At 45.9% G+C, this 24,368-nt stretch overlaps 1 protein-coding gene across 3 annotated transcripts in view; it reads left to right on the top strand.

Annotated features, from left to right (window-relative positions):
- PRICKLE2 (prickle planar cell polarity protein 2) overlaps positions 1-24,368 on the top strand; it is a 102,166-nt gene that overhangs the window by 31,914 nt on the left and 45,884 nt on the right. Inside the window, exon 1 of one of the 3 annotated variants that reach the window (XM_030956570.1) lies at positions 13,981-14,224. The exons of the other annotated variants lie outside the window; for them this stretch is intronic. The gene's annotated coding sequence lies outside the window, so the exon portion shown is untranslated. Of the gene's footprint in view, positions 1-13,980; positions 14,225-24,368 lie in introns of those variants that run through there. 3 annotated transcript variants of the gene reach the window in all.

Here is a 24,368-nt window from a genome sequence, read left to right as displayed (position 1 = left end):
AACTGTGAAATTCCTTTTTCATAATATTGGTTTTCTGCTGTTCATGTGTATGGCGTCTTGGAAGTAGAATGTCATTTTGCACATGATATTTTACATTGTGGAGAAGTAGTCCAAGAGTATTTGGTATTAACAAGATGTTTTTTAATGGGAAACATCTCTGTAGACACAGACTCAAGTTTTCATAGCTGTCTTTTCAGTAACTACCAGTTGTGTGCTCATTTGAGCAGATGTGTCTCCACCCATTCCCTTCAGTTTGTGTTTATTAGGATGATTTGTTTGCTTGTGAAGCTTGGAGAATTTCAGTCAACCAATTTGCAATAGGAAATAAGCGAATAATAAACTCTGCAGAAGTTGGTGCGTGATCAGTTTCAGGTACAGGGGTTGCTAACTGTTTTTTCAGACGTGAGCACAGCCGAGGCTGTTACACACAACAACATCCTGCTGCACTTGATTTCTTCCGCTGCCTCTTCCTGCGTGCACAGACGTAGCCAAGGACCAAGACGCACACGATTACTCACGCAATCAATTCCCCTACCCCTTGGGGCAGGTGGTTGGACTGAGGAGCCTTGCATGAACCCTTCTTTTCTCATTATTAGTTGGTCGAAACATTGACTTTGTATCCTGTGCTCACATAGTTTGCAGCAGGCTACCAGTTCAATACCATTCCCTGCTCTTTGAAAGATTTGCAAGGTGTTAGCCATTCATCAGACATTTACTATTGAGTTCTGTGGTTGTTCAAAGTTCCCAGCAGCTGTTGGCTTTGAATCTTCCAGATTCACATTGCAGAAACCACTCTTTTCCACAGTAATCATTGTAGCAGGGAATATCTTGGCTCCAGCTGCTTTCCAATGCTGTCACTGCCTGGTTTGTGCTTTGGCACACATGCATTTTGCCACCTGCTGATATCTCAAATACCGTTTTGCACACAGGTGGACAGAGTCCTTTTAAAAATTACTCTAGCACTGTTGTATTCATCACAAGACATGAAAATTCAGCCTTTTCCTATATTTTCCTTATATATCATAGTCTTCTGTTGGGTTTTTGAAAGCCCACTGTGCAGTGCACAGTTGGGCTATCGATAAACATGCTTGACACTTTCCTGCAGCGGCTAGAGAATTGTGTTGAATGTCTCTGTAGATTTCACGTGGTTTGATAAACATGCTTAGTCTATCATCCCTCCCTCTCTGTTTCCTGCAGTGATAATTGATTGTAGAAACCTTAATAAATAAATTCAGGCCAATCCATCAAATAACCAGCCTGAAAAACATCGTGCCTTTCTCTCACTTGGCAAACAGATGCCAGATATTAGGGCTGCAAGTCACAAACCTGAGTGAATTTAATGGGGAGGTTCTCATCTTTCCCAGGGCCTTTGTCGAGAGTTGTAAAATAAATTATCCTCATTAATTTTAATATTTCATGAAATCTCACAAAGTGATGGCATTCTGGGCAGATTAATACAAAAGCTATAAAATTCACATGTGCCATATGTTATCTGAGCACCAAATGGGATGCCTGGGCATCAATATCCTTTTAAATTTGGCTTCAGCAGTGATTCATGACATTGTCCCTGATGAGAGCCTTGATATTGTGAGTGACATTATTTCAATGTGCATTTGCTCTGTGCAACTGGTTATTGGACTGGATCTATGAAATCCCACCACACATGGTGTTTGCTGGCTGTTTCAGCTGCCTTGGTCTGTGTGGTGGCACAGTACCACCAGTGAAGTCTCATTCACTCTGGGTTAAATAGCTGGGCTCAGTTGGCCAGGTAGGTGTTTTGGTCCCGAGCTCTTTGGCAGCTGCTTCCACAGTAATGAGCCAGCTCGGGTTTCTGCATTAAATCCACCCTTACTGTTTTGTTTTCCTGCTTGCAGCCTCCCCAGGCTCCTCACATTTAGCCCTGGCTAAATCAGGTTGGAGTGTGTCCTCTCTTGGTCCTCCTCACTGTAAAGTTTATTTGGGAAGTGCTTTACCCAGTCAGCATTATCAGGTGCTGTTTGTAAACTTACAATATTAAACACAACTATACTTTGGATATTCCTCCAGTGTCTGTGCAAATGTCTGTAACAGCAGTCTGCCAGCTGAGTTTAGGGGGTTTTATAATTATTCTTTTTTTTAATTTCTTCCTTGGAAACCCTGGCAGCATTGAGGCTGGACTGTGCCAGCATAGTCACAGGCAGTGCTTGCTACCTGGCTCTGCATTTTGCCCTCCTTCTCCTTGGATGCTGCATCTGTTGATTTATCTCAGAGCTGTCCATCATTTCTTAGGTCTCAGCCTGTCTCACCCAGACTACTTTTTGGAAGGGGGATGCTGTGAGGAGCCTGGGCATTTTGGCATGCTGGGCTCCCTTGGTGTGCCAGGCTCCCCCACAGTGCCTGCATCCTGCAGCAGCAGATCCTGGGTCCCTGTGCCAGTGCCCGCCCCAGCGAGGTGGCCAGAATAACTTACTCCAGCCACTAGCAGCAAAACAATGGTGTGGTTTGGTTGTGTTCACTTGCTGAGAAGTTAAACCTGTCCCTCAACAGGGATTTGAGATCCACCCTTGACAGAGATGTTTTTGATTATAATTGTCTTAATGCACTTTTAACCTGGAGGTTATTCTGCAGCTCACAGAATGGTTTTAAAAATCCTGTCCCCTGGGCTTTCCTGTGTGCTGGGGATTAGTGCCATTAACAAGAAGCACAAAACCATGTGGTTTTTTCTTCCTCTGTTTGCTAATATTTAACAGAATGGTCTAATGTGCTAAAAATAGCCCATGTTCTTCCTAAGGCACCAATACAATTTATTTCTTAAATAGTCAGTTTTCAGTTTTTCAGGCTGCTGCATTTTCTCTGAAGAAACAAGTTTGCAGAGAAAGAGCTTCAAAATAAAAACCAGATATAGTTACTGTGTAGGAAAGAGGCGATTAGTTGGCAACATACTTAGTTTTTTGTAGAAATGAACCATGAGGTGTCAGTCCTTAGCCCGGTGGAAGTGTAGTTGCTGCTAGACAGTGTTTTATACCCTTTGCATGCTGATTTCATAGCACTGTAGATGCCCAGGGATGATGTGAGCAGACCCAAGCCCTGGCTGCTGTGTATGTACAAGAGAAAACAGAGCCCAGCACTCTGGGTTGCGCATAAACTGTGAGTTTATGCCTGTCTCTTGGATACCTCTTGAGAGAAAAGTCAAAGGTCCCCGAAAGCATCTAATCAAGGCAATCCAGGAGCAATTAAAAGCCTGCAGGTGTCTGTGCTGCAGAGTGGGTGTGGGCATTGATGAGGAAAGCATTAAGAAGCACCCGGGAGAAAGGCACCAGGGCTGAGGTTCAAAACAGAAAAGATGTTAATGTGGATGAGAGCATTGCCTCCTGCTGAAAACATGTCTGAATCCTTGTGCAGCCCCTCGCTGCCTCCTGGCTCTGGGGAGAGAGGGGAGAAGCTTGTGCTGGGAGATGAGTGGGAGCCCCACTGCACTCATTAGCCATCAGAGAGGAATTACCCATGTCTGGGATCTCGCTCATCCCCTGGGCATCCTCATTCCCTTAGCATCCTGCTCCCCTGGTGCCTTTGCTAGGCAGTGGCTGCCCTGCAGTGATTCTCTCCTCTCCAGGCCTTCTTTGTTCCCTTCTTGGTCCAAGATGGGCAGGCAGGAGTCAAAGACTGGCAGGACGAAGGCAGGGTCAGGCTTTGTGATCGTGCTGCCATATCATTCATTGGTGCTGGGCAGGCAGCTTGCTCACAGGCAGCTCTCTGGAGGGAATAGAGTCATCTGGAAAGCTGAGGCACACATTTTTCATGTGCTGCATGACAGTGGGGTATCACTTTAAATAGGTTTTCTTGATGCGATTTCTACTGTTCGCTATCCCCTTGGGATTTTGGCGTGTGTGAGGCAGGCAGGGCAGGTTTCCTAGGAGAGAGACTGCAGCACTGTGCCTGCTCACCCCTCTGTGTCCCCAGGGCTGTGTCACTGCTGTCTCACTCCTGGCACAGCACTGCAGCACTGTGACATCCCTCCCTGGTGTAATCTGCCTGCGATGCAGGAAACCTCGTGAGGCTGGGAGAGTGTGGAGAGAATAAAAAGATGCAGCTCTGAAAGGGTTATAGGCGTGTCACTGTGCCAAACCCACCAGGGCTGAGCAGGAGTTCAGCCCAGACCCCAGCACAGATCCCTGCTGTGGGATGAAGATGTGTTGTGGGGGTGTTGAGAGGAAACTCTCTGGCTAACAATGTGGTTTCAAGAAGGAGAGGAGGAGAAGCCATCCATGGGTCAGGCAGCCCTGGCCACCCCCAGAGCTGTTGGAATTTTTCATTTTTCCCTCTGTCCAGGGACGTTTTTTTGGATTTTCTGGTGGGTCATTCATAGCTGTCCGGACACTCAGGGGTTAATCTCAGCATTTCTCCACCCTTTCAGCAGAAGGACAGCAAGTCCTTGCTGTGTTTTGTTTTTAATCAGTTGGCCAGTTCAAGTAAAGCAATGTCAGAAACAGCATCTTCCAGTGACAATATGATTAATTTCTTCTTATGGAAAAATAACAAAAAGAGTTGGGTATTTTTCCCTCCCCTTTTTTGTTTTTGCCATTACCTGGAGATGGTCTGACAGTAAAGAACCTATGATTAATTGTACCAAATGAATTATAATAGACACCATTTTTGGCACCATCTGTATTTCATATGATTTTGCTGTTATCTCGTTGGCTCCATGCAGAAAAATTATCTGCAAGACCACTGTAAGGAATGTTAACTTCCTTTCCTTATTACAGATTGATCTTTGATATCTGCTTTTCTTCAGCTCTTTTATTCCCACAAGTGATACAAACCTTTTGCTGTTTTCCATATCTTACACTTAAGTAGTTCAATACCTTTGGAAGCCCGTATGGGAACATTTAATAAAGACTCAATGATTGCTGTATTTTGAAGGTTATATGATATGAGAAATCATATATTGTTTAATAGCTGAATATATCTGTGCTGTTGATTTCAGATAAACCAATATTTTTTAATAATACAGAGAAATGATACCTTCTTTTTGTTGTTTATATCCACTAGAATGTGAATATTTTCCCATCTGTGGTTTCCAGTTAAATGGATTTTCAATCTCTCTGAAATTTCTGCCCAAGTCCCAGCAATATTTGCTTAAGAGTAATCAGAGTATTACCCAAATCTCTGTTCAAAGCAACAGTGACCTTACCAGTGGTAAGCAATAATTGGATTATTTTCAGAGCTGTAGTGAAGATTCACTGTAATAACAAGAGAAGAAATACCAAATGATAACACCACTTTTCTTCAGCACTGTAAGCCACAGCACTTTCCATAGGCTAGTTTTAATATCTTAGCATATTATGGATACTGAGTGAAAAAGGCAGATCTCGGGAATAGATGCTGCCTTGCAGTTTGGGGTGATGCATGTGCTTATGGCAGAGGAGTTCTTTTATTATAAAATCCTTAAGGTTGGAAAAGACCTTTAAGATCACGAGTCAAACAGTTAACTCAGCACTTAACCTTATCCCCAACAACATCCACGTGCCTCTTTGCTGATTATTATTACTATTGTTATTATTATCAGTATTGTTATTGTTGAAGTACTTTTGTCAGGGTGTGATGCTCTGTATGTGTACCCAGGGCAGTGCTCACCTGCCTGCAAGGTGAATTTCAGCAGGTGCTGCCTCACTGACATAAGCACAGCCCAAAACATCCTCCCTTGGTGGCTGGGACCCCTCCATGTCACTGGTCCCTGCTCACACAGCCGGGCCCTGGGGTGCAGGAGCAGCATTCCCAAGCAAATGCCAGTGGGGTTTCCTAGAAGACAAATTGGAAACCATTTGGGAGAGCAAATCCATCCCCACCCAGTGTGGGGTGAGCCTGATTGCCTCCCTCTCTGCTTTTAATTGTAATGAATTATCTGGCTCAGCACAGCGGGGTGCTGAGACTCTTGGCTGAAACTTGTGTAATTCACGTAAGTGTTTACATAAAAGCCAAGTAAATGTTAAGCTTCCTACAGATTCCAATATACATGAAGCCTTGTTTGTATTCAGTTTGGGAGACTGGGGAAGCAAAGCAGCCCATATGGCTGTGCACTGGGGCAGGGAATGTGTGTGTCTGTGCATACACATGCACAGGTCTCTTGTGGCACTTCAGAACAGGGCTCAGTGGTGGATGTGGTAGTACTAGTTAATGGGTGGGCTCGATGATCTTAGAGGTCTTTTCCAACCTAAATGATTCTATGAATTGCACATGTTAAAATAAAAATGTTGACCTTTAATTTTCCCCTGGAGTGGGTTTTGTAGTGACTTGTCTGGTTACCCCGCCTGTATAATTTTGGTTTATTAAGAGAAGCTCAAGGATACAGGGGAGTTTTTGCCTGTTGACCACTAAAAAAGAGACCTGTGCCATCGAAGCTACCACTGTCCTTTGATGTCCTCCCATGTCCCCATATCATTCTTCTAATTACTACAAACGAGCCTCCTGCAGCCCAGGCTGCTGTGTAATTCTAACCAAGCCTGCTCACCAGATGGGATCCTTTCTGGGCAAGACCTTGGCAGTGTCTGTCCCCACACTGTGACAGGAAGCATGTCACACAGGCGGGATGAGATGTTGGTCCTGACCTGTGATGGCACCTGGTTGTGGAGCAGAGCCCCCTCAGCCTGGCTGTGCCCTGGTGGGCTGAGAGGTGACCCCTGGCTCTGACACAGGCTCTGCCCTGCAGAGCTCCAGCTCTCTTGGCTTCCCCTTGACCCGAGAGGAGCCGAAATTTGTGAGGCTGTGCATCACCCAAGCCCTTGTTATTGTCCTGATGAGGCCAGGTTTGCTTTGAAATAACCAAACCAAACCAGGCTATTAGCGATTTGCATTAAGATAATTCCCTGGGCACAGTGCAGCCAGGACATCTCTATACCTGGATGTAATTTATTTTTAGAAGGCATGTTTAGGTGCATAATGACCTCATTACTGCGCCAATTGCAGCCCTGCGTGTTTAGGAGTATTTAATTGTTTTCATTCCCTGTGCACAGCCCTTTGAGTGGATAGGGTACAAAAGGGAGGTTGTGTGATGGGAAATAATAAAGAATGCTGAGGCAGAAAGCAAACTGCTCATCTTGAAGCATCCCTGTAAGATTCCTTCCCTAAAGCATCCCAATATTCAGGGAACTTGCAGTGTTTTGGAGCCCTTTCCTCCAAAGAGGAGAGACAGCTCCTTCCATTGCCTTCTGAGGAGCCAAATTTTTTCCTCTCTTAGATTTTTCTGCTGAGAAAAAAATGCTTGAAAGGCAACCTGAGCTCCCCTTCATCAAATGTCTGGAAGCTGGGGATTGAGGAGGGAGACAGACAGTGTGCACACTGCCCCTTCCTAGCTGCTCCCCAAGGATTTCTGTCATGTCTGCTTGCCAAAATCTCTGCCTTTTCCCAGAGAACCCCCCCAGCAAAGAGAGTAGCCAGCTGCACCCTTCCCTCCTTCCCCCTCCCAACCTCATCTCTTGTCTCTTAAATTACCAGTCGTTATCATCTCTTAGGCAACAAATGGGACAAAATTCCCTGAGAGAAAGAAGAAAAAAAAGAAAAATCCTAACCTCCACACCTCCTCACTGCTCCTGTGCAAGAAAGAATGTATAAAAGCAGGTAAAAGAGAGAGGAAAGGAAGGGGAAAAATACTTCTGTTTCTCCGGCAGTGGTTTTCTAAGGAGCCTTGATTATTCGGCAGCAGTGGTAAAAAAATAAAGATGATGTAAATAATCTTCAGGATTATGCTAAAGCCAAGCTTCAGTCATTTTCCTGGAAAAAAAAATGCATGAAGTCTGTGCATTTAATAACGATCAAGCAGAATTTCTCTAGGGATTCTTATATTTTCATTAAAAGGATCAGTTGTCTTGAAGAGAAATGGTAATTCTGGTATCTACAAATAACCTTTGGTTGGGAAGCATGTGGTTCAGGTTGGTGTGCTTCTGTGATTGGACTTTTTCTTCCCCTTTTCTTTTCGTGGTGCTAATGTACATTCACATCCATGGTTACACACTGAATTGATCAAAAGCAAAGGGTTGGTTTATCATGAAATGGCAAACCAGGGCTGTACTTTGTGGTGCAGAATGTATCAAGATAAAAACACAACATGATTTTTAGCTTTCCCTGTGTTTATGTTTGCTGCCAGAGCTACTCAAGTGATTTTTCAATGTGTATACATTACAGTCAGGTTTTCAAAAAAAATTATAGTATCTGTTGAAATCTATACAGGATCTTACCCTGCTGGGCTTAATTTTAGACTATTGAGTTTATCGTTCAAGTAGAAAAAAATGGGTTTGTTTTGTGTATTTAATCAAGTGCAGCAAAAAAGTTTCACAGGCATCGTTCATCTTCACAAGCCAATTTTGATTTCTATTTTGTAGAAAAACCCTACCCCAGTAAAATGAACTCATTTATTCTGCAGATCTGATGGCACCAAGATTACAGCTGCTGGCAGGTATCGGCTGGTTTATGGGGACAGTCCCCATATGGATTTTTGTTTTTATGGGGTTTCAATGTTGAGAACTGTGTGTTTAATCACTGCAGAAATGCTGGGAGCCAAGGATTTAGGGATGCTTGGAAAAAAAGGGAAAGTGCACGGTGTTCCCATTGCAGCTTCCAAAACACGAGATGTGCTGCAGACGCCTGTGGCTGCTGGATCACAGCAGCTGGCTGGGTTTAGGATGCTTATTCATCCTTAGGCAGCTTTTATCCTTCACATCCCTTTGCCCTCCTGGGAAGCCCCATCTATAGAAGAGGCACTCATCCCTTTCATGGTGAAGCCAGGTGTGGTAAAGCAGTTGGCACAGGGCATGAAGGGGGTCTGTGGTCCTTCCCTGTTCAGCTCCTCTCCGTTCCTCAGGCTCTGGCTGTTTCCATGGAGTGCAGTACCCAAGGTGATGAGAGGAGGGGAAGAGGGGAATTGTCCTTCATAACTCATGGCAAGGAACCACTTGGGCCAGCAATGAGTGCATCTCTTCTGAGTGGGGCACAGCCAAGGTGACGCTTCCCAGCAGACAAGGCTGCAGCTGAAGCTTCCTCTGGGGGGAACCCTATTGGCTGCACTACAGAACATTTTAGTATTTAATAAAGACTTGAAGAAATGTCATGATTTGCCAGTTTGGTGGCACATGGGTAGTTGAGAAGGTACTTTGGCTGTGGTACTGGTCACACATGCAAGCAGCCAGTGAGGTGCCTGGCTGGCATAGCCTGAGCAACAGGCATCCTCATGTGGGCAAATTTTGGGCAGGCAGGCATGAAAATCCATGTCCCAGGAGTGGGGTTTAGTAAAAATACTTGGTTTTGTATCAGATAGCCCTTTGTGTGTGGGAGATGCTCTGATTTATTGGTGCAAGGACTTGACAAGGTGGGGCAGTGGGGCTCACATTGCTCACAGACAAATCCTGGTCATCACTACTCAAACACCTGTCTGGGGTTTGTTTCCAGCAGCCCTTAACTCAAGAAGCAGTTCTGTCCCTCCAGGTTAAGACATAGGCAAAGAACTGGCAGGGGGAGAAAGAAGTTATGTGCCCTAAGCTGCAGGAAGGGAGCAGTGGTATTTTTCATAATTTCAAGTGCTAAAACCATAATCGTCCCTGAACACCCTGGCTGTCTCATATATCTGTGGGCTGCTACAGCAATGTATTCTTCAGGTCCAGATGTGCCAAGGGTGATGGCTTGTGAGCTATTGTGGCAATACAAAAAAAAAAAGAAACCCAAACCAAACAAAACTAGCAAACAAAACAAAGGGGGAAAAAACCCTGGGAAGGGGGCAGGGAGGGTATATGATGCCAAGTGGAACAGCTCTGTCTCACCAGTCTCGAAGAGAAATGATGGAACACTGAAGGAGACAGGCTCCATAGCACAGATTAATGTGCAGTGTTTGAAAGCAGCCAAGAACATTTTATACACACACGACGAGGCTGGAAGGAGCTGGGTGGCTCATCTCTGCAGAAACCATTCCTTTCCCTAAGACAGCATTTAAAAATATATATATAAAGGAGAGTACAAAGGTCTCCAGGAGAGCTCAGCTGCTCAGGCAGTTTAATTGGCTGAAAGTAGAGCTTGACAGTTGGGATTAATATGAATATTTCTTAATAATGTGTGGTGACACATTGTCAGGAGTTTCAGGGTCAGGACTGCAAGGCTGCACAGTGGTTGCAATGAAAATTCTTGCCTTTTCCTTCTGGTTTTTATTACTACAGTAACTCCCAATAGTGTGTATTGAAAGGAAGATGTTGTTAAGTTGGTTTCTTCATTTATTCCTGTGCAACTAATGAAATAAGTGGAAAGATGAGAGGAAGAAATTATGATAGTGATGCAGTGATGCCTGCATTTTGGGTTGTCTGGTGGATCCACACAGGTTTTGACCTGCACACGGGATGTGCAGTGCATCAGTATATACCTAAGCAAAATGCAGCAGAAAACAAGTAAAAGTGATTTAGCAGTGCTTGAGGTGGCTCAGAAGGACCTGAGACCATTAGTGTTTTTACAAGCATTTTTCAGCTGGCCTTACTGCCTTTTATCTCTGTGGGTCGCCCCTGAGTGACTACCAGCAGGAGTTGCCTGCAGGGAGGAGGTGTCTCTCCTGTCCCTGCTCGAAGGCAGCTAGGGGATGTCCGTGGCCATTGTTGAGGGTTATTTTGCTGCTTCTGGTTGTTTTTTTTTTTCTTTCCTTCTTTCTCTCACCTTCCCTTCCCTCTTGGTAATTTCAGAGGCCGGTAATTTCAGTTCTGGGAAGCCCGCCTCCTTGATCAGCATGTGTAATTGCCACCAGCCCTAATGGGATGCACTCAGAAGAATGTTTCTGTAATTTCCCTGCACTCCCACCTGCCCTTGCCCCTCTCTAGGAGTGATTGCCTCCACAGCTTTATAATCAACATCAAAACCACAGAAGAGAGGTTCCTGTGCCTGGAGCCACTGCAGAGCAGTGAGGCTGAAGCTTTCCCCACTCTCTCTAAAGCCTGTGCCTCTCTAAATTAGTGGCACAACAGCGAGCAGCGAGCACACAGCTGATAAAAGTCTCAGCGAGGCGTTTGTTCCTGTAATGACTGTCTTTTATGCATAGATAATTTTGATAGAGTTAGACTTCCGAAGCCCACTGTCATCAGGGTGGAGTGAGCTGACCTGTTAATCATAAGGGGAATTAATGGGAATTACAGCTGCTGGAGCCCCCCTCTCTGCAGAGCTTGGTTCAGGGGTAGCACTGGAGGGGAATTCAGAAACAAAGCAGTGCGTGTTGTTCTTAGAGCTGCAGATAAAGTGGCAGCAAGGCCATTCCCTGGGGAGAAGGGAGGTGTGGAGGAGATAAACTCCAGGAGCACAAACACCAGATTAACAGCCTAATTCTCAGGAGCATGAGCACACATGCATTTTCATTGCATCCACTTGGTAACTAACAGAGACTTTTAATTTGGCGAAGAGGGAGACCAGAGCTGCCAGGATTTGCAACCTTTCTGGTGTCTGTACCCAAAGGACACCCAAGTGGGATGATCCTGCATTACCTCTCTTGATGGGACTTCTGTGGTGTAAGTTGATTTAGCACCATTGATGTGAACTGAATTCAAAGGATTCCTGCTGATGTTTTACCCCATCTGAGGTCCTGACTATCTGCAGATATTAGCAAACAGCTACTACATAAACTCCACCAAGCATTTCCTCCAAGTTTTCTTTTTAGAATAACCTGCATCTAAAATGCCATATATCCATGCAGCATGCAGAGATTAAAAAGTGTTTATATTGGTGTTTCTCAAAGGAAGGGCTGATTATCTGGTCTCAAATATCCAGAATGTGGTCGTTGTGTGCCTGAGTGTGTGTACTCAAGGGCTCTCTGATGAGTAGTCAGACAGGCTGCTCAGACAGACCACACTTAGGAATTTGTCAAGAATAACACAGCAAGTTGCATTGAAATGGTGTTGTCATTGTGCATTCCAAATGCATGTGCCAGGGTGTGGAAGAGAGGACAGCAATTAGTCAGTCCTGTTAATAATGAGTATGGTGCTGGGAAGGGAAAAATGATGATAGAACGAGTTGTTTCTTTTGTAACAGTAAAAGGAAGGTAAATGGCATTTGCTCAGTTCCATGTGTGCACTTCAGGAGTTTTTAAAGTCTGCTTATCAGTTTGGGTACTAATTGATAGGGAGGAGGGGCAGGTTTGATGCAGAACTGGCAGCAGGCTTGTACTTTGGGAAGCGTGATGAAGTAGTCCTCTTCCAGGGCAGCTGAAGAGACATGCCCTGAATGAAGGTGGTATCCTTGCCCAGCACAGGCACTGATGGGACCATGGGCACCCCTATGCTGTGCCAGCCAAGGAGGAGTTTCTCTGTGTGGATACAGTCTTTACCTAAAGTTTTACTGTGTGGTTGCCAATGAGGGTGTGGAAGTCCCCATGCAGAATACGTGCTCAGGAAAGGGTGAGCACCTTTCCAAAATAATAAATTCTGGGATCTTCAGGATGTCATTCAAGGATTTAAGACCAGGGGAAAAATACATTACACTGATCTCTGATGGTGCTGTCTCTGGCTCAGCTGAGGCTGGCACCAGGTGGCACAAGGGTGACTTTAACTGTGTGGTTGTTATGGGGAAGCTCAGAAGGTCCCTGTTTGCTGTCCCATGTCTAGTGCTGTGGTGCTGCTGCTCACCTACCACACAACCCAGGTTAAATGACACAGTGGGGAAAACTCAGACTTGCAGGGGAGGGTAGGGAGAATATATTTTGGGTAGTCTGTCAGTCAGCTTGACACTAATTGGTTGCAGTAAGTAATCGTTCTCCATGTAAATTAGGCTCCAATTTCCTCTGTAGTCTGTTTGCTGTGTGGGCTTCGGTCTCTAATTAGGCTCTCACGTGGCAAACCTGGTTTGTAAGCTGCTTTTGTTCCTGGAGAGCCAGGCTCAGCCCTCCCCGAGGCTGCCAGTGCTCTTCCAGCCCCGCTCCCCAGTGGAATGTTTCTTAGATTAACACTGCCAAGTTCTAAGTTCTTCTTTTAACGTACATTTGGATTACTTCTATATTTAAAGCTTGCAGTGGTGGAGGGGTTAGAATGCAAAGAGGCTTATTGGACTTGCAATGGGAATACCCCTCCGAAATGCTTCCTCTGTGTTCCTGGAAGCCCTGCTCTCTCCTCCATGAATAGACCTCATTGAATCCCCAGCCTGTGCTAGGGCTAGGGCAGCTTGCCCACATCTGGATTTGCTGCCTGTCTGCCGGGACACCTGGAGTGCAGACCACTGGCCCCCCCCCTCGCTTGGAGGAGCTGTGTGAGCACATTCAGAGGTCACCCAGATGCCAGCCCACACTCTGGAGCTGCTCCAGGGTTGCACATCTGTAAGTGAGTGCAGCAATGTGCAGTTGCATGAGAGGCTTTTATCCCTGCCTGTTGGTTGTTTGCAAATGAATGCAGGTTTCCAGGTCGCTGCCTGTAGCCCTGTGCATTCTGAGAGCAGAAACACAGAACCAGTGCAGCCAGAGTGTCAATCAGGGTCAAGCATCTAGGTGTGTGTATAGCAGAAAAAGATGTGTCTCTACAGTCAATGTCTGTGCCAGGCTCAAAAATAAAAGGCAAACCGTGTGTTTTGGCCGGGCAGGCTGTTTGCCAGCAGCACTTTATGATTCGGTTACCTTTGTGAAATCCAGTATAACTTTAGGACCCATGTACTGATGGTTTCTGCAAACCTCCGTACGTGTTACAGTCCTGCCCCAGATGTGACAGGAGCACTGGTAGGCTTTCTTACAAACAGTGCTTTTATTGGCATCCTGATATTTACCATACTGATTTTTTGATCTGGGGATACAGGCTGAGAGTTGCCAGCTTTCTTCAATGCTCTCACATGGCTGTTAGTAAGTAAATAAGAAACTTTTTTTGTAAGAAAGAGGTGAAATAAATTAGAGCGTGGGGGTGGTTTTTTATTGCTTCTCTTTGTGTGATTTATACATTGGCAAGGTAACTTTGCTTTCATACCGCTAGTCAAAACTGGGAAGGATGTTGCCTCCGCAGAGAGCTGCATTTGGGTGAAGGGACAGGATTGGATCAGGGTTTGGGATTTTCACCAATAAGCTAAAGCTGCGGTGGGCGTCGCTCCGGCAGCCGGGGCAGCGCCAGGGCTCTGCCCTCCCCGGATGACCACAGCTGCTGGCAGGGCACAGGCAGCCCCAGCTCCGAGGATGCTCCAGGGTCTGTCCTGCCACTTCTTCCCTCAGTCCTCGCCCCTTCCATGGGGCTCTTCCAGCCTGTGAATGAATGCCTGTTTAGCCGGGGTAAGTAACTGCGCCACGTTTACAGCGTCTGAAAGTATCAGAGGCTTTAATGCTCTACAAATGTTTGCATTAGGAGATGGTTTTCTCTTTCAGCTCTGATTCCTACCTGCCTTTGCGAGCATCGGTGCCCTTTGCAGGCAGAGCCCAGGGGCTGTCGGGGGCCAGGCACTGGAGCAGGGCTGTGCTCTATCCTCTGCTAATATTTGGCTGAATATCAGGACACAGTACAACTTTTCCTTGATGCAGACATGACTTCTGTCGCCAGTCCCTGAGCTGCTCCTGCGTTTTCACTCTCTTTAAAACCCATGAAGAGTAAAACCCCGCGGGAGGCTGCAGCTTATCTTCAGCTCTGAGTTTCCAGACCTGCTGTGTCTTCTCAGCTGTTGCAAGGATATGTGTGGAATGACAGAATGCGGATTTTGGGTCTTTGGCAGCTGTGTTTAATGCAGGATAAAGGGGTTTTTTAACTTTGGGATGTTGGATTTCTTATGCCTTTGTTAATATTAATTCAGGAGAAAAACTCCAATTTTCTTTCAGGCAAAACAAAAGCTTCTTTTGAAGGAAACAAAGTGTTTTAAGTGCTTAATCGACTTGCCGAATTCTGTTGCTTTAGGATAATTTAGGAATTAAACAGAAGGAGGCTGTGTTAGTAACAAACTGCGGTTTTGGTTGGAAACAAGGATTCATTCCTGCTGGAGAAGGCAGAGGAAGCCGCAGCCTGTGGGCAGAGCTCCTGGGTCTGTTTGCTAGGAGGGGGGGTGGGCGTTTAACAGCATCCTCTATTTGCCTTTGTTTAGGCAGTGCAAATTATTTGTGTACTTTAGGATTCCTTCCCTCCTTCAGCAGATGTTTTGTCTGTGCAACTGGTGGAATAATTAGTGAGAGATGTGGCACTGGTGTGCAAACACCCCTTGGGGGTGGGTAGAGAAATCCCAGAGTCCATCCTGGGAGCAGCTGGCTGAGGAGCGCAGCACAAGATGCCAGAAGCAAAATTCATATGGCCCAACGTATTTGAATTTATTTCTGCAGAGGGTTTGTTCTCCCCACTGCCAAAAACAGGCAGGGGCTGCTTCTTAGGGCAGAAGACCCTGCTGCTGCTGCTTATTGCAAATTTCTCTCAACATGTGAATCATTCACTTGGGATTTTTATGGTGGTGGCTGGGGATGATTAAATGTTCAGACTGTAGGAAATTACCAGGAGATTTGAGTGTTTTCCTTAGTGGCTTTGGCCCCCGTGGAGGGATGACATGGGAAGCTCTCCCTGTGTGGATCAGGCTGACTGTGGATTTTGAAATCTCAGGTTGAGTGAGCATGTTTTAGCTCAGCTGCCATTTAAGTAATGGCAGCAACATGCTGCTTCCTCTAATGATCTTGATTTAAGTTATCGGTTATTTCCTTAATTAGCTACTTCATCTACTTACACCTTAAATTACTCTATTTGCTCACCCAGAGAAGGGGGGAAAAGTTCTTTTCTTTTTTTCTCTTTTGAGGGGTGGCAGTGGAAATGTGCCGGCATGTGCAGATCTGACTCCAGGAGATGTTGGTGCTTCTTGTGGGCTGACTCTCCTGGCAGCATGAATTTGAAATGAGATGTAGATGTGCATTTATTCCTGGCGTCTGTGTCCTGCAGACAAACAAAATGAGTTGAAGTGGTCCTTTGAAAGCCCTGTTTGTGTGTATTAGCTGGACTGAGACTGGGGTTGTGTCTCAGGACCAGTTCTGAAGGGGATAAAGCACCTTTTAATCACCAGTAGTCTTTACATTTCCCATGCATTAGCACATGGCACTGTGTTGGCTGCCCACTGTCTCCACACAGCACTTCAAAAGCAGCCTCTCCAGCTGGCACCAGTTCCTCACCAGTATTCCCCACACACCATCCTCTGCTGTGCTTTTTCCTGCATCTCAAAGAGACTCAAATGGAGTCTCTTTCTCTTTGGAGACTCCTTGTGATACGTGTGGCAGCAGCCCGTGCTTCAGTCTATTTGTTCCTGCTTTAGTACTGTTTATTACTTTAATGATATTCCCTTCGTTAGCCTTAGCTTCACACTCTCCCTGGTGCAGAACTCGCTGAAACACATATTGTGTAATGAGCCTGCTTCCATATTTAAATCAGAGGGACAAGAGCTGGGACTCTCCCAGCTAAAATGGAACTAAATGCTTGCCCTTCAGTTACTTTGAAGCATCTGTGCCAAAAAATTATGTATTTGGGAGGAATTACCAAAAGTTCTGACGTACACAAGCTTTAGCCCTTTGATTCTTCTATGTTTTTAGCCATTTGGCATGAATTTGGACTGTACGACTTTGCTCTCTCAGAGGAAACGTTTCCCATGGCCTGTGTGAAAGGCAGAGCATTGCCCTGCAAAGCAAAACCACAGGGAGCAGCACAGACGTGTCTCTAGCACCAGCACTCACTGCAGCTGGGACCTGCTTGGATGGCAGTGCTGGAAATCCCACGTGTCACGTTTGGCAGCACACACAAACCCCCAACCCCAGTGCTGCCAACTGCGCTGACTCTGGGCTCTCAGCGTTACTCTTGTGGTCTTGGGTATCCCCAGGGGAATTGCAGCTTTTGGGTTGGTTTGTGAAATAGCTAAGGGTTGGTGGGAAGGACTCAAATATGGGAATTCTAATGGTCCAGAAAACAATATCCTAATATTTCTCTGTTGTGATTCCTAAATGACTGTCATGATGTTGTGCAAGCAGGCGTGGTGGATCTTGTGGTCAGCTGTGCTCTGGACAGCATGGTCACTGCTATAACAATGCCCCTGGGTGATCCATGTTTCCTTACATGTCTGTCCTGGATTGCTTGTGTAACCTTGGACAAATCATGGACACCCTCCAAGCCGCAGATGAGGGAGAACAGCAGAGTTCCTGTTGCAGGTGTTGAGGAGTTGGTGTCAGAGCAGAGCCAGCCCCAGAGTGGTTCCCAGGGATTCATGTATCCATAAGATACCTGCAGTGGACCCCCATTGTCACAAGGACCTCCAAATGCAATGGAAAAAGACAGTAAAACCAAATAAGCTAGAATCAAGAAAAAAATATATTGCAGGCTTGTCCCCTCTGCTTTTCTTCCTCTGCTGATCCTGGGAGGAGGTAGCTGAGAGGAAATATTTGCTCTTAACGGGGTTCGATTTCTCTTTGCTTTCCTTGGAAATCTGTGTTTGGATTTTGCCTCATTGGTGTTGGTTTATGCAGTGATGTTTCCAGCAGCTCGATCGTGTGGTTATAGTTGCAACTCTTGGTATTTCATGCAAAGATAAAAAAGAAAGAAAGATGGTACTGAGTAATGAGGTGGCTATTTAATCACAGCAGGACTCGCAGGAAAATGTGCATTAAGTATTTATGGGACAGTATTCATTAACATTTTCACTCTGTTGTCACTGGGCAGTTCAAGAAAGCTGCCGAGAGAATTGGAGTCTGTGTTGCACAGCCACAGACCTGGGAAGGGCTGCAGCAGAGGAAAGGCATGAACGCTGCCTTTGTTACCAGATGTGTCCCTCGTAGCTGGCATTGCATTTGGAGCTGCAGCAGTCAGCAGGATTTTGGTAGTTTCATTTACCCTTCTCAAAATGCTTGTGGTGAATATTTTAGGTCGGATTTTTCTGGCTGCCGTGTCTTATGAGAGTGCAAGTGGCTGACACTGAACCCCTGGTTTGCAGGCAGGCAATTAGAGAGATAAGCCTAAGTGACTTCATGTGTCTCCTTTTTAGATTGCTCTGAGTTGATGTAAAGGGCTGGGATTAGCAGAGATTGAGTTCTCAGAGTGCTGGAAACCAGCTGTGGCCAGGGGCCTCATCCAACATGAGCTGTAGGTACAGAGTTACAGAGTGAGTTTTCTGTGGGCATGAAATGATGCCAGGAAGATTAAAACTGATGATAAAATGCTATTAATGCTTGCTTCATTAACAGCACAGAAGGTATCAAATTACTCTAGCGCTATAAATCAAAAGTGTTTCTTATATTTGTTAAGTGAAGCTATTTAAATGGTTGAAATACTTTCACTTGCTGGCCACCGTGTCCTCAGATACAGGATCACAGCAAAGTGTGTAAGATTTCCCACAGTGTTAATGGAGGTATGAAGCAGTAGCAGCCTGATGGTTTAAATTTCCCTTTGAGACGACACAGGGTCTTGTGTTAGATTTTAGGATGCCTTGTTCTGGACCAGTACTGTGAGCCCAAGACTGGTCTAAGGCTCGTGTCAAAAGCTGCAGTGGTTGCAGAGGTCTGCCATATTTGGGATTAGGGGCTGAAGGTCTATGATGCTGGCCCTGTCCAGCCACAGCAAGTGACATGCCCAGATCAGGCTATGCCCACAGGCACCTCCCCTGGTGAAGAGAAAGTTCCTTTTAGGATTACTGTCATCAAGAGACAGCTTTGTCCTACTTTTTAACAAGTGTAAAAGGGACATACAGAGAGAGAATTACCTTCTTTACCTGAATGCCTGTTGGATAAAATAAATGTTAATCTTCACTAATTAGCAAATGGATTCAATGTGGATGTCTCTGTGATTTATGTACTTGAAACCCCCATTGATTTCCACTGGAACCATTCAGCAGAGCAGCAAGTGAAAGGTCTGACTGTAGCCATGCTCTTGGCTTCCTGATTCCTTTCCCCTGTCCTTTGTATGAGAAAGGAGATCCTGATGGCAGTCGGGACAGTGGTGTGGTTTGTGCCAGGCATGCAGCACACAGAGCTCTCACTGGGCCTCAGCCTCTGGTTTGTTCTGTTTTTCACAGGATGCCTAGTGGCACCCCACATAGATGGCTTTGATTAATTTGCCTCTGACACTGCCCAGCTGGTCATTCAGGGAACATTCAGCAAACCTCCTGGTTGCAGTTGTTCCTGAACTCTCCCACCCAGCCTTGGCTTTTTCCTTTCATGAGGGGTTAAATTTACTCAACATTTTCTGCTCTCCGAGCTTGTCCTTATTTGTTGTCTTCATACTCTGATTTTCTTAAGCACTGCAGGAAACAGTCCCTTGGTTGAAGAGCTTAAAACTCATACCTCCAGACATATTCACAGCACATACTTTCTGAGTGTCTTAACACCCACTAAAAATCATTGGGAACTGAATCCTTAACTACTGCCAAAATATGCAGTTACCCTGAGGATCTGACTGCTTCCCCTGACCACCTCCATTAGACCAAGGGATAGCAGAGAGCAAGTGAGAAGAGCATTCCCTCCTGGAGCTTGAGCACCAGAAATTACTCAGAATTAGTCTGGGTCTAAGCCACAGCATATTTTTGCAATTTAGGTCCCGTAGCTTGTCACATCAGCAGATTTGCAACCCTTGTGCTGACTGTAGATGTTGATCCAGACCCTAAAACTGGTGGAAGTTTTTTCTGTGCTATATGCTCACAGCCAACTTTGTTGTGCTTCAAGAGAATTTAGCTTAAAGATGTGTCAGGGAAGGACATCAGACAAATACTCATCAGTGGAGGATGGTTGTATATATCCACTGAAAATTGTATTTGTCTTGTTTTGCCATTTTGTGTAGAATAGCTTATCTCTGGGGCTTCAGGCACTTCAGAAAGTTGAGTATGGCAGGTTTGCCTCAACACAGAGGAAACAACGTTTTGGTCAAAGTCACAGGCAAAATCATAGTTGACATCAAAACTAAACCCAATTTCATGTCCCTTCTGTCAGCACATGGTGCTGCTCACTCAGGTGGAGGTGAAGAGGCTGGAAAAGCAAGGACGTGCTCTGCTGTGTGTCTTGTGTGGAATGCAGACTATCAAAGTCAGAACTTTTTTCACAGCAGAGACGTTCAGAGTGCAGCAAGTGTCAAAATCCTTGGCCATGGTTGGTGCTGGTGCATGCAGCAGACGCTCGGGGAGGGCAAGGCAGCTGTTGGGCTGCAATTGCTGCTTATTACACTAATTACAATCGTCTCGCTGCTATCTGAGCTCCCCTTCTCCTCCCCCATCTGTCAGGTTGGCCATCCATGGTTGCTCATCCCTTTGAGATAGGTTTGAAGTGCTCATTACCCCAGAGAGCCTGACGGTGCTCCCCCTCCGTACTGACACAAAGGAATGCTTGTAGTTTGTACAGAGAAGGGGTTTGGGGGTTGAGCTGTTTGCCTTGAATTAAGGCCATGGAAAAGGGAGATGTTGCCCTTACTCTGCAACTCCACATTTCTAAAAGTCACAGCTGGGTGAGCCACCCTGATCTAGAGCATGCCAGCTTGTTTGGGATGGAGGGAAGAGGCATTTCTTCCTACTTATTTTTCTTTTAGGCCTGTACCAGTGCAACCAGCTAACTACTGGTCAGAGCAGTCCCCTCCAGTCAGGGCATGCTACAGGAAGGTTCCCAGCTTTAACCCATCCGTGATTTTCCAGAAATAGCTTCAACCCTCTGCTGCAGGAGCCTAGCTAACCCTGCCTTCAGTCAGCTGCTGAGCTGACCCCAAACTGCTGTTGTTTCGTTGCAAGGAGACACTGTAAGTTAAACACTCAGCAGAAAGAAAGCCCCGCTCCTTGGATGCCCACCTGTTTTTTATTTCCCTGGGGAGGGGTTACGCCTTGTCACAAGGTGCTGGCTTTGCAGAACAGTCCAAAGAAGCTCAGCTTCCAAAGAAGCTGGCTGAGCCACAAAACAATGGGACTCACTAAGTCTCCAGCAGCAATAGCTGCTTCTAAAAGGCTCATGTACTTAGTCTGCTCGTGTTTAGCAAACATCTTCGCTTTGCCCTTAGAAGATAATGCTGTATGTTTCACAGAGCTTGGTAGGAGAAAAAAGAGGAAGAAATAGCCTGTAGTTTGGTCCTGTTTAATGAGCAGAGGCTGGTGGGAGCCATAGCATTCAATAATATTGGTGTCCTCTGTTAATTGCCAGTAATTGGGTTTCTCTACCCCTCCTGGTGCTTGAGCTGTGGGCAGGATGCCCTCGTGGGCTCACACAAGCCCCACAGCTGAGGCTTAGGCTGGTGGAAGGCCAGCAGCAGCCTGGCAGGGTAATGTGGTCTCTCTGCAAGCCATGTCTCAGTGTGGCTGTGACGGAAACAACAGCATCTTACAGGATGGCTTTGAGCCTTCCCTAGGACTGTTCCCAGGTGTGTGGGTCTGGTCTGGCACAGTGAGAAGGGATGCTCTTGTGACACTGCCTGCATTGGACCCATCCCGGGGACACTGTGGGACCCCGTGGAGGAGGGAGCCAGGGTAGGAATCAGGGGCCACGTTTCTGTCCAGCCCTCTCCTGATACAGCCTTAATCCCTCCCTGCAGGTGCTGATTCCCACTGATCCCCCTGTTCCCAGAGCAGACTATATAGTTGCATTTCCCTACAGATGATGATAAGATAAAAGCCTGGCCGTGTTGTACAAGAAGAGAAGAAGGTTTAGGGGATGACAGGCTGCTGCAGGAGGAAGGGATGCAGGTTTCCAGCTGCTGCTGAGGCTGCCTTTGATGAGGGCTGTGATTGATGCTGTGTTTGGAGCAGGCAGTGACGCGCTGCTGACCTTTCCCTGACGGGCTGAGCAGCTCTAATGATCTTGATGGAGCTGGCGATTTGTGTATTGGGTTTGATGTACAAGGCTTGACACGGCATGGAGAGATGGGACTGGAGTATGACTGACAGCCCATTCCCATTAAGGATGGTGAGGCACAGCCTGTTCTCTAGTGATTCCTTTCAGTGAGAATGCTTTGACGAATTATATTGTAGCAGAGAAGTTTTGCTGTTAAATACCGTCCTTTTAATAGCTTCAAAGCAGTTAAAAACAGATTAGAATGAAGTAACTTGCAGACCAGAAGGCTTATCACTAAAAAGGCTGTCCAAATTACACACTTAATTAATATTTAGTGAATTATTTTTACTCTGACTTTAATGTTGAGTCCTGAGGCAGATGAAACAATGCAGTGGCTTGCATCTGGGATTCTCTTTTTCTGTAATTCAGCTGTATAAAATTTCAAACCCTGGACTTCTTGCAGGCAACATTAAAACCTTTTAATTTCCATGAGTTGAGCTGTGTATAAATCACACCCTGGTTGGCACATCTCGTGGGTGCTTGTGGCAAGAGTAATGAATTTCATGGTTTGTTATGAGCTACTAAAACCAACAGAAACACAGAAAGCCTGTTGTAATCTCAGCATATCATTCAAGGAAGCAATTTATTCCTAAGTATGAACAAATGTGAAGTCACGATAACAAGTTGTTATTACTAATTAAAACAAAGGGAAGAATAGCAAACATCTCCTGTCATGTGTGTGCAGTTGCCAGGCTGTTTGGAGGATCCTGGAGCTCTATCCAGCTTCAACCAGTGGGACAGCCAGGCTGGGAACCTTGCCATTGCCTAAGACAGGACAACCCTCTGTGCATTCCAGGAAGGGCACTGGGCCATGATCCTAAGAGGGCTGGGGCTGAAAAACCACCCAAGCTTAAATAGAGATGCCACTTTTCAGAATTTTATTGTTTTCTGTGTTTTGGAGGGTTATTTTAAAATCAAGGTTGGCTTGATTGTAGAAGTCTTGTGGAATTTGGGGTATACTGAAACGGCACATGCTAGTCCATCTGCTGGCACTAGCTGGTTTTGTATCATCCAGGGCCACTTCTTGTTCTCAGGTGTGAAATAAAAACCCAGTTGGACACCCTTCTTCCTACTGCTCTGTTGGGAGATGAGGAGCCAGGTGCATTCCTGACCCTGTCTGATGTCCCTGTGCTTGCAGATATACAGGGAAATTTAAGACTTGAAGACATTGCAAAAGCCCCTTCTTGTTCATGACCCAGCGTGCATGGTTCCCTCCCTGACATCATATGAGAGAATTGACTGCATCCAAAAACATGCTGAATTTGCCACCTCCCTGTGCATTTAATACAGTTTGGATGCAAGCAGCAAACAGGTCTTAGTTGGCTCTGTGTCTCCTGGGTGGGAGTAGAAGCATGGCCATCTCAGACCTTTGCTGGTATCAGGGGATGGAGGTTTGTTCAGCCCTGCAGGACCTCACTGGGATCAGGGGCTCACATGGTGCCAGCCAAAGTGAGGGAAGCATTGAAATCCTGCTGGCAGCCAGGGAAGATGTGCACAATGTGGTTTAAGGAGGTAAAAACCAGGCTTGTGTCACTTGTCCAGGACTGGGCTGGCTCAAGGCCGGCCTCTGAGCACGGGGATGGTCAATTCCCCTGGTCCTGGGGAATGCACAGCGTTGGTGGTGGAGCCAGGCAGTGCATGACTAGTGCACAGGAGAGCTCAGTGACTTAAGGCAAGAAATCCTCAGTACATAACCACTGACCCGAAACACCCTGTTAGACAGGTTTGAAGCCAAAAAATAAAATAAAAATCATCTGATGTGACAGCGACCCTGACAGTGTCAGGCAGTGAGAAGGGCGGCAGCAAGGGAGTCCTGAGCTGCTGCCAAGGCACATGTCAGCGCAGGCTTGCAGGGTTAGTTGGCTATCCTGAAAATACATCTTCTATTTTGTGTAAATGGAAAATTAATTTGTTGCTGATCAAAGGTTTAGATCTTTGGACAACATACCACCAGATAAGCTGCAGATTTATGCATTTCCTTTGTAATGTATTTTCAGTGAACACTTTATTGTTTGTAGAAAGGCCCCAAGAAAAAGATATGATTACAAAAATAGCTGTGTTGAGTTTATTTAGCTTAAATTACGATGGACTGCTTTAATGAGGCTTTTGTAGACATCATTAAAGGACACAATTAAAGTCTTCAGATGAGAAGCCTATCAGGCTAGCAAAGGGGAGAAAACCACGGGTGCATCTGGATTGTTCACGTTCAGTTACAAATTTGATTTCAACATATAAAAGTAAAAAACATTAGTGCCGAGTGGAAGCTGGAGGCTATGAAAGCCTTATTGTGTTAAGCTCTCTAAAGCTTCTTACATTAAGGTGATTAAAAAAAAACAAAAAGAGAGAGGAAGAGATAGTGATTGATGAAACCCTGTTGTTGGTGTGCTCTGTGTGTCACACCACAGTGCTGTGCAGTGCTGGGGTAGGGACGGTCAGTGGGTGAGGATCCTTTTGGGGTGCCCTGCCAGGGAGGGGATTGGGGTACCAGGCAGTGATGCTCAGGAGCATCAGCACGGTGTGCTGATCATCCCTGCATTTGTGTGGTTCAGTGCTGCCAGAGGACATGGGCAGCACAGCGTGAGCTCATGGCCACACCTCACTGTCCAGCTCTGGCTGTGCACCA

This window comes from Camarhynchus parvulus, chromosome 12, assembly GCF_901933205.1.
Source record: "Camarhynchus parvulus chromosome 12, STF_HiC, whole genome shotgun sequence".
NCBI lineage: Eukaryota > Metazoa > Chordata > Aves > Passeriformes > Thraupidae > Camarhynchus > Camarhynchus parvulus.
The sequence above is the reverse complement of the archived record's forward strand: the minus strand, read 5'-3'. Positions and strand labels throughout refer to the sequence as shown.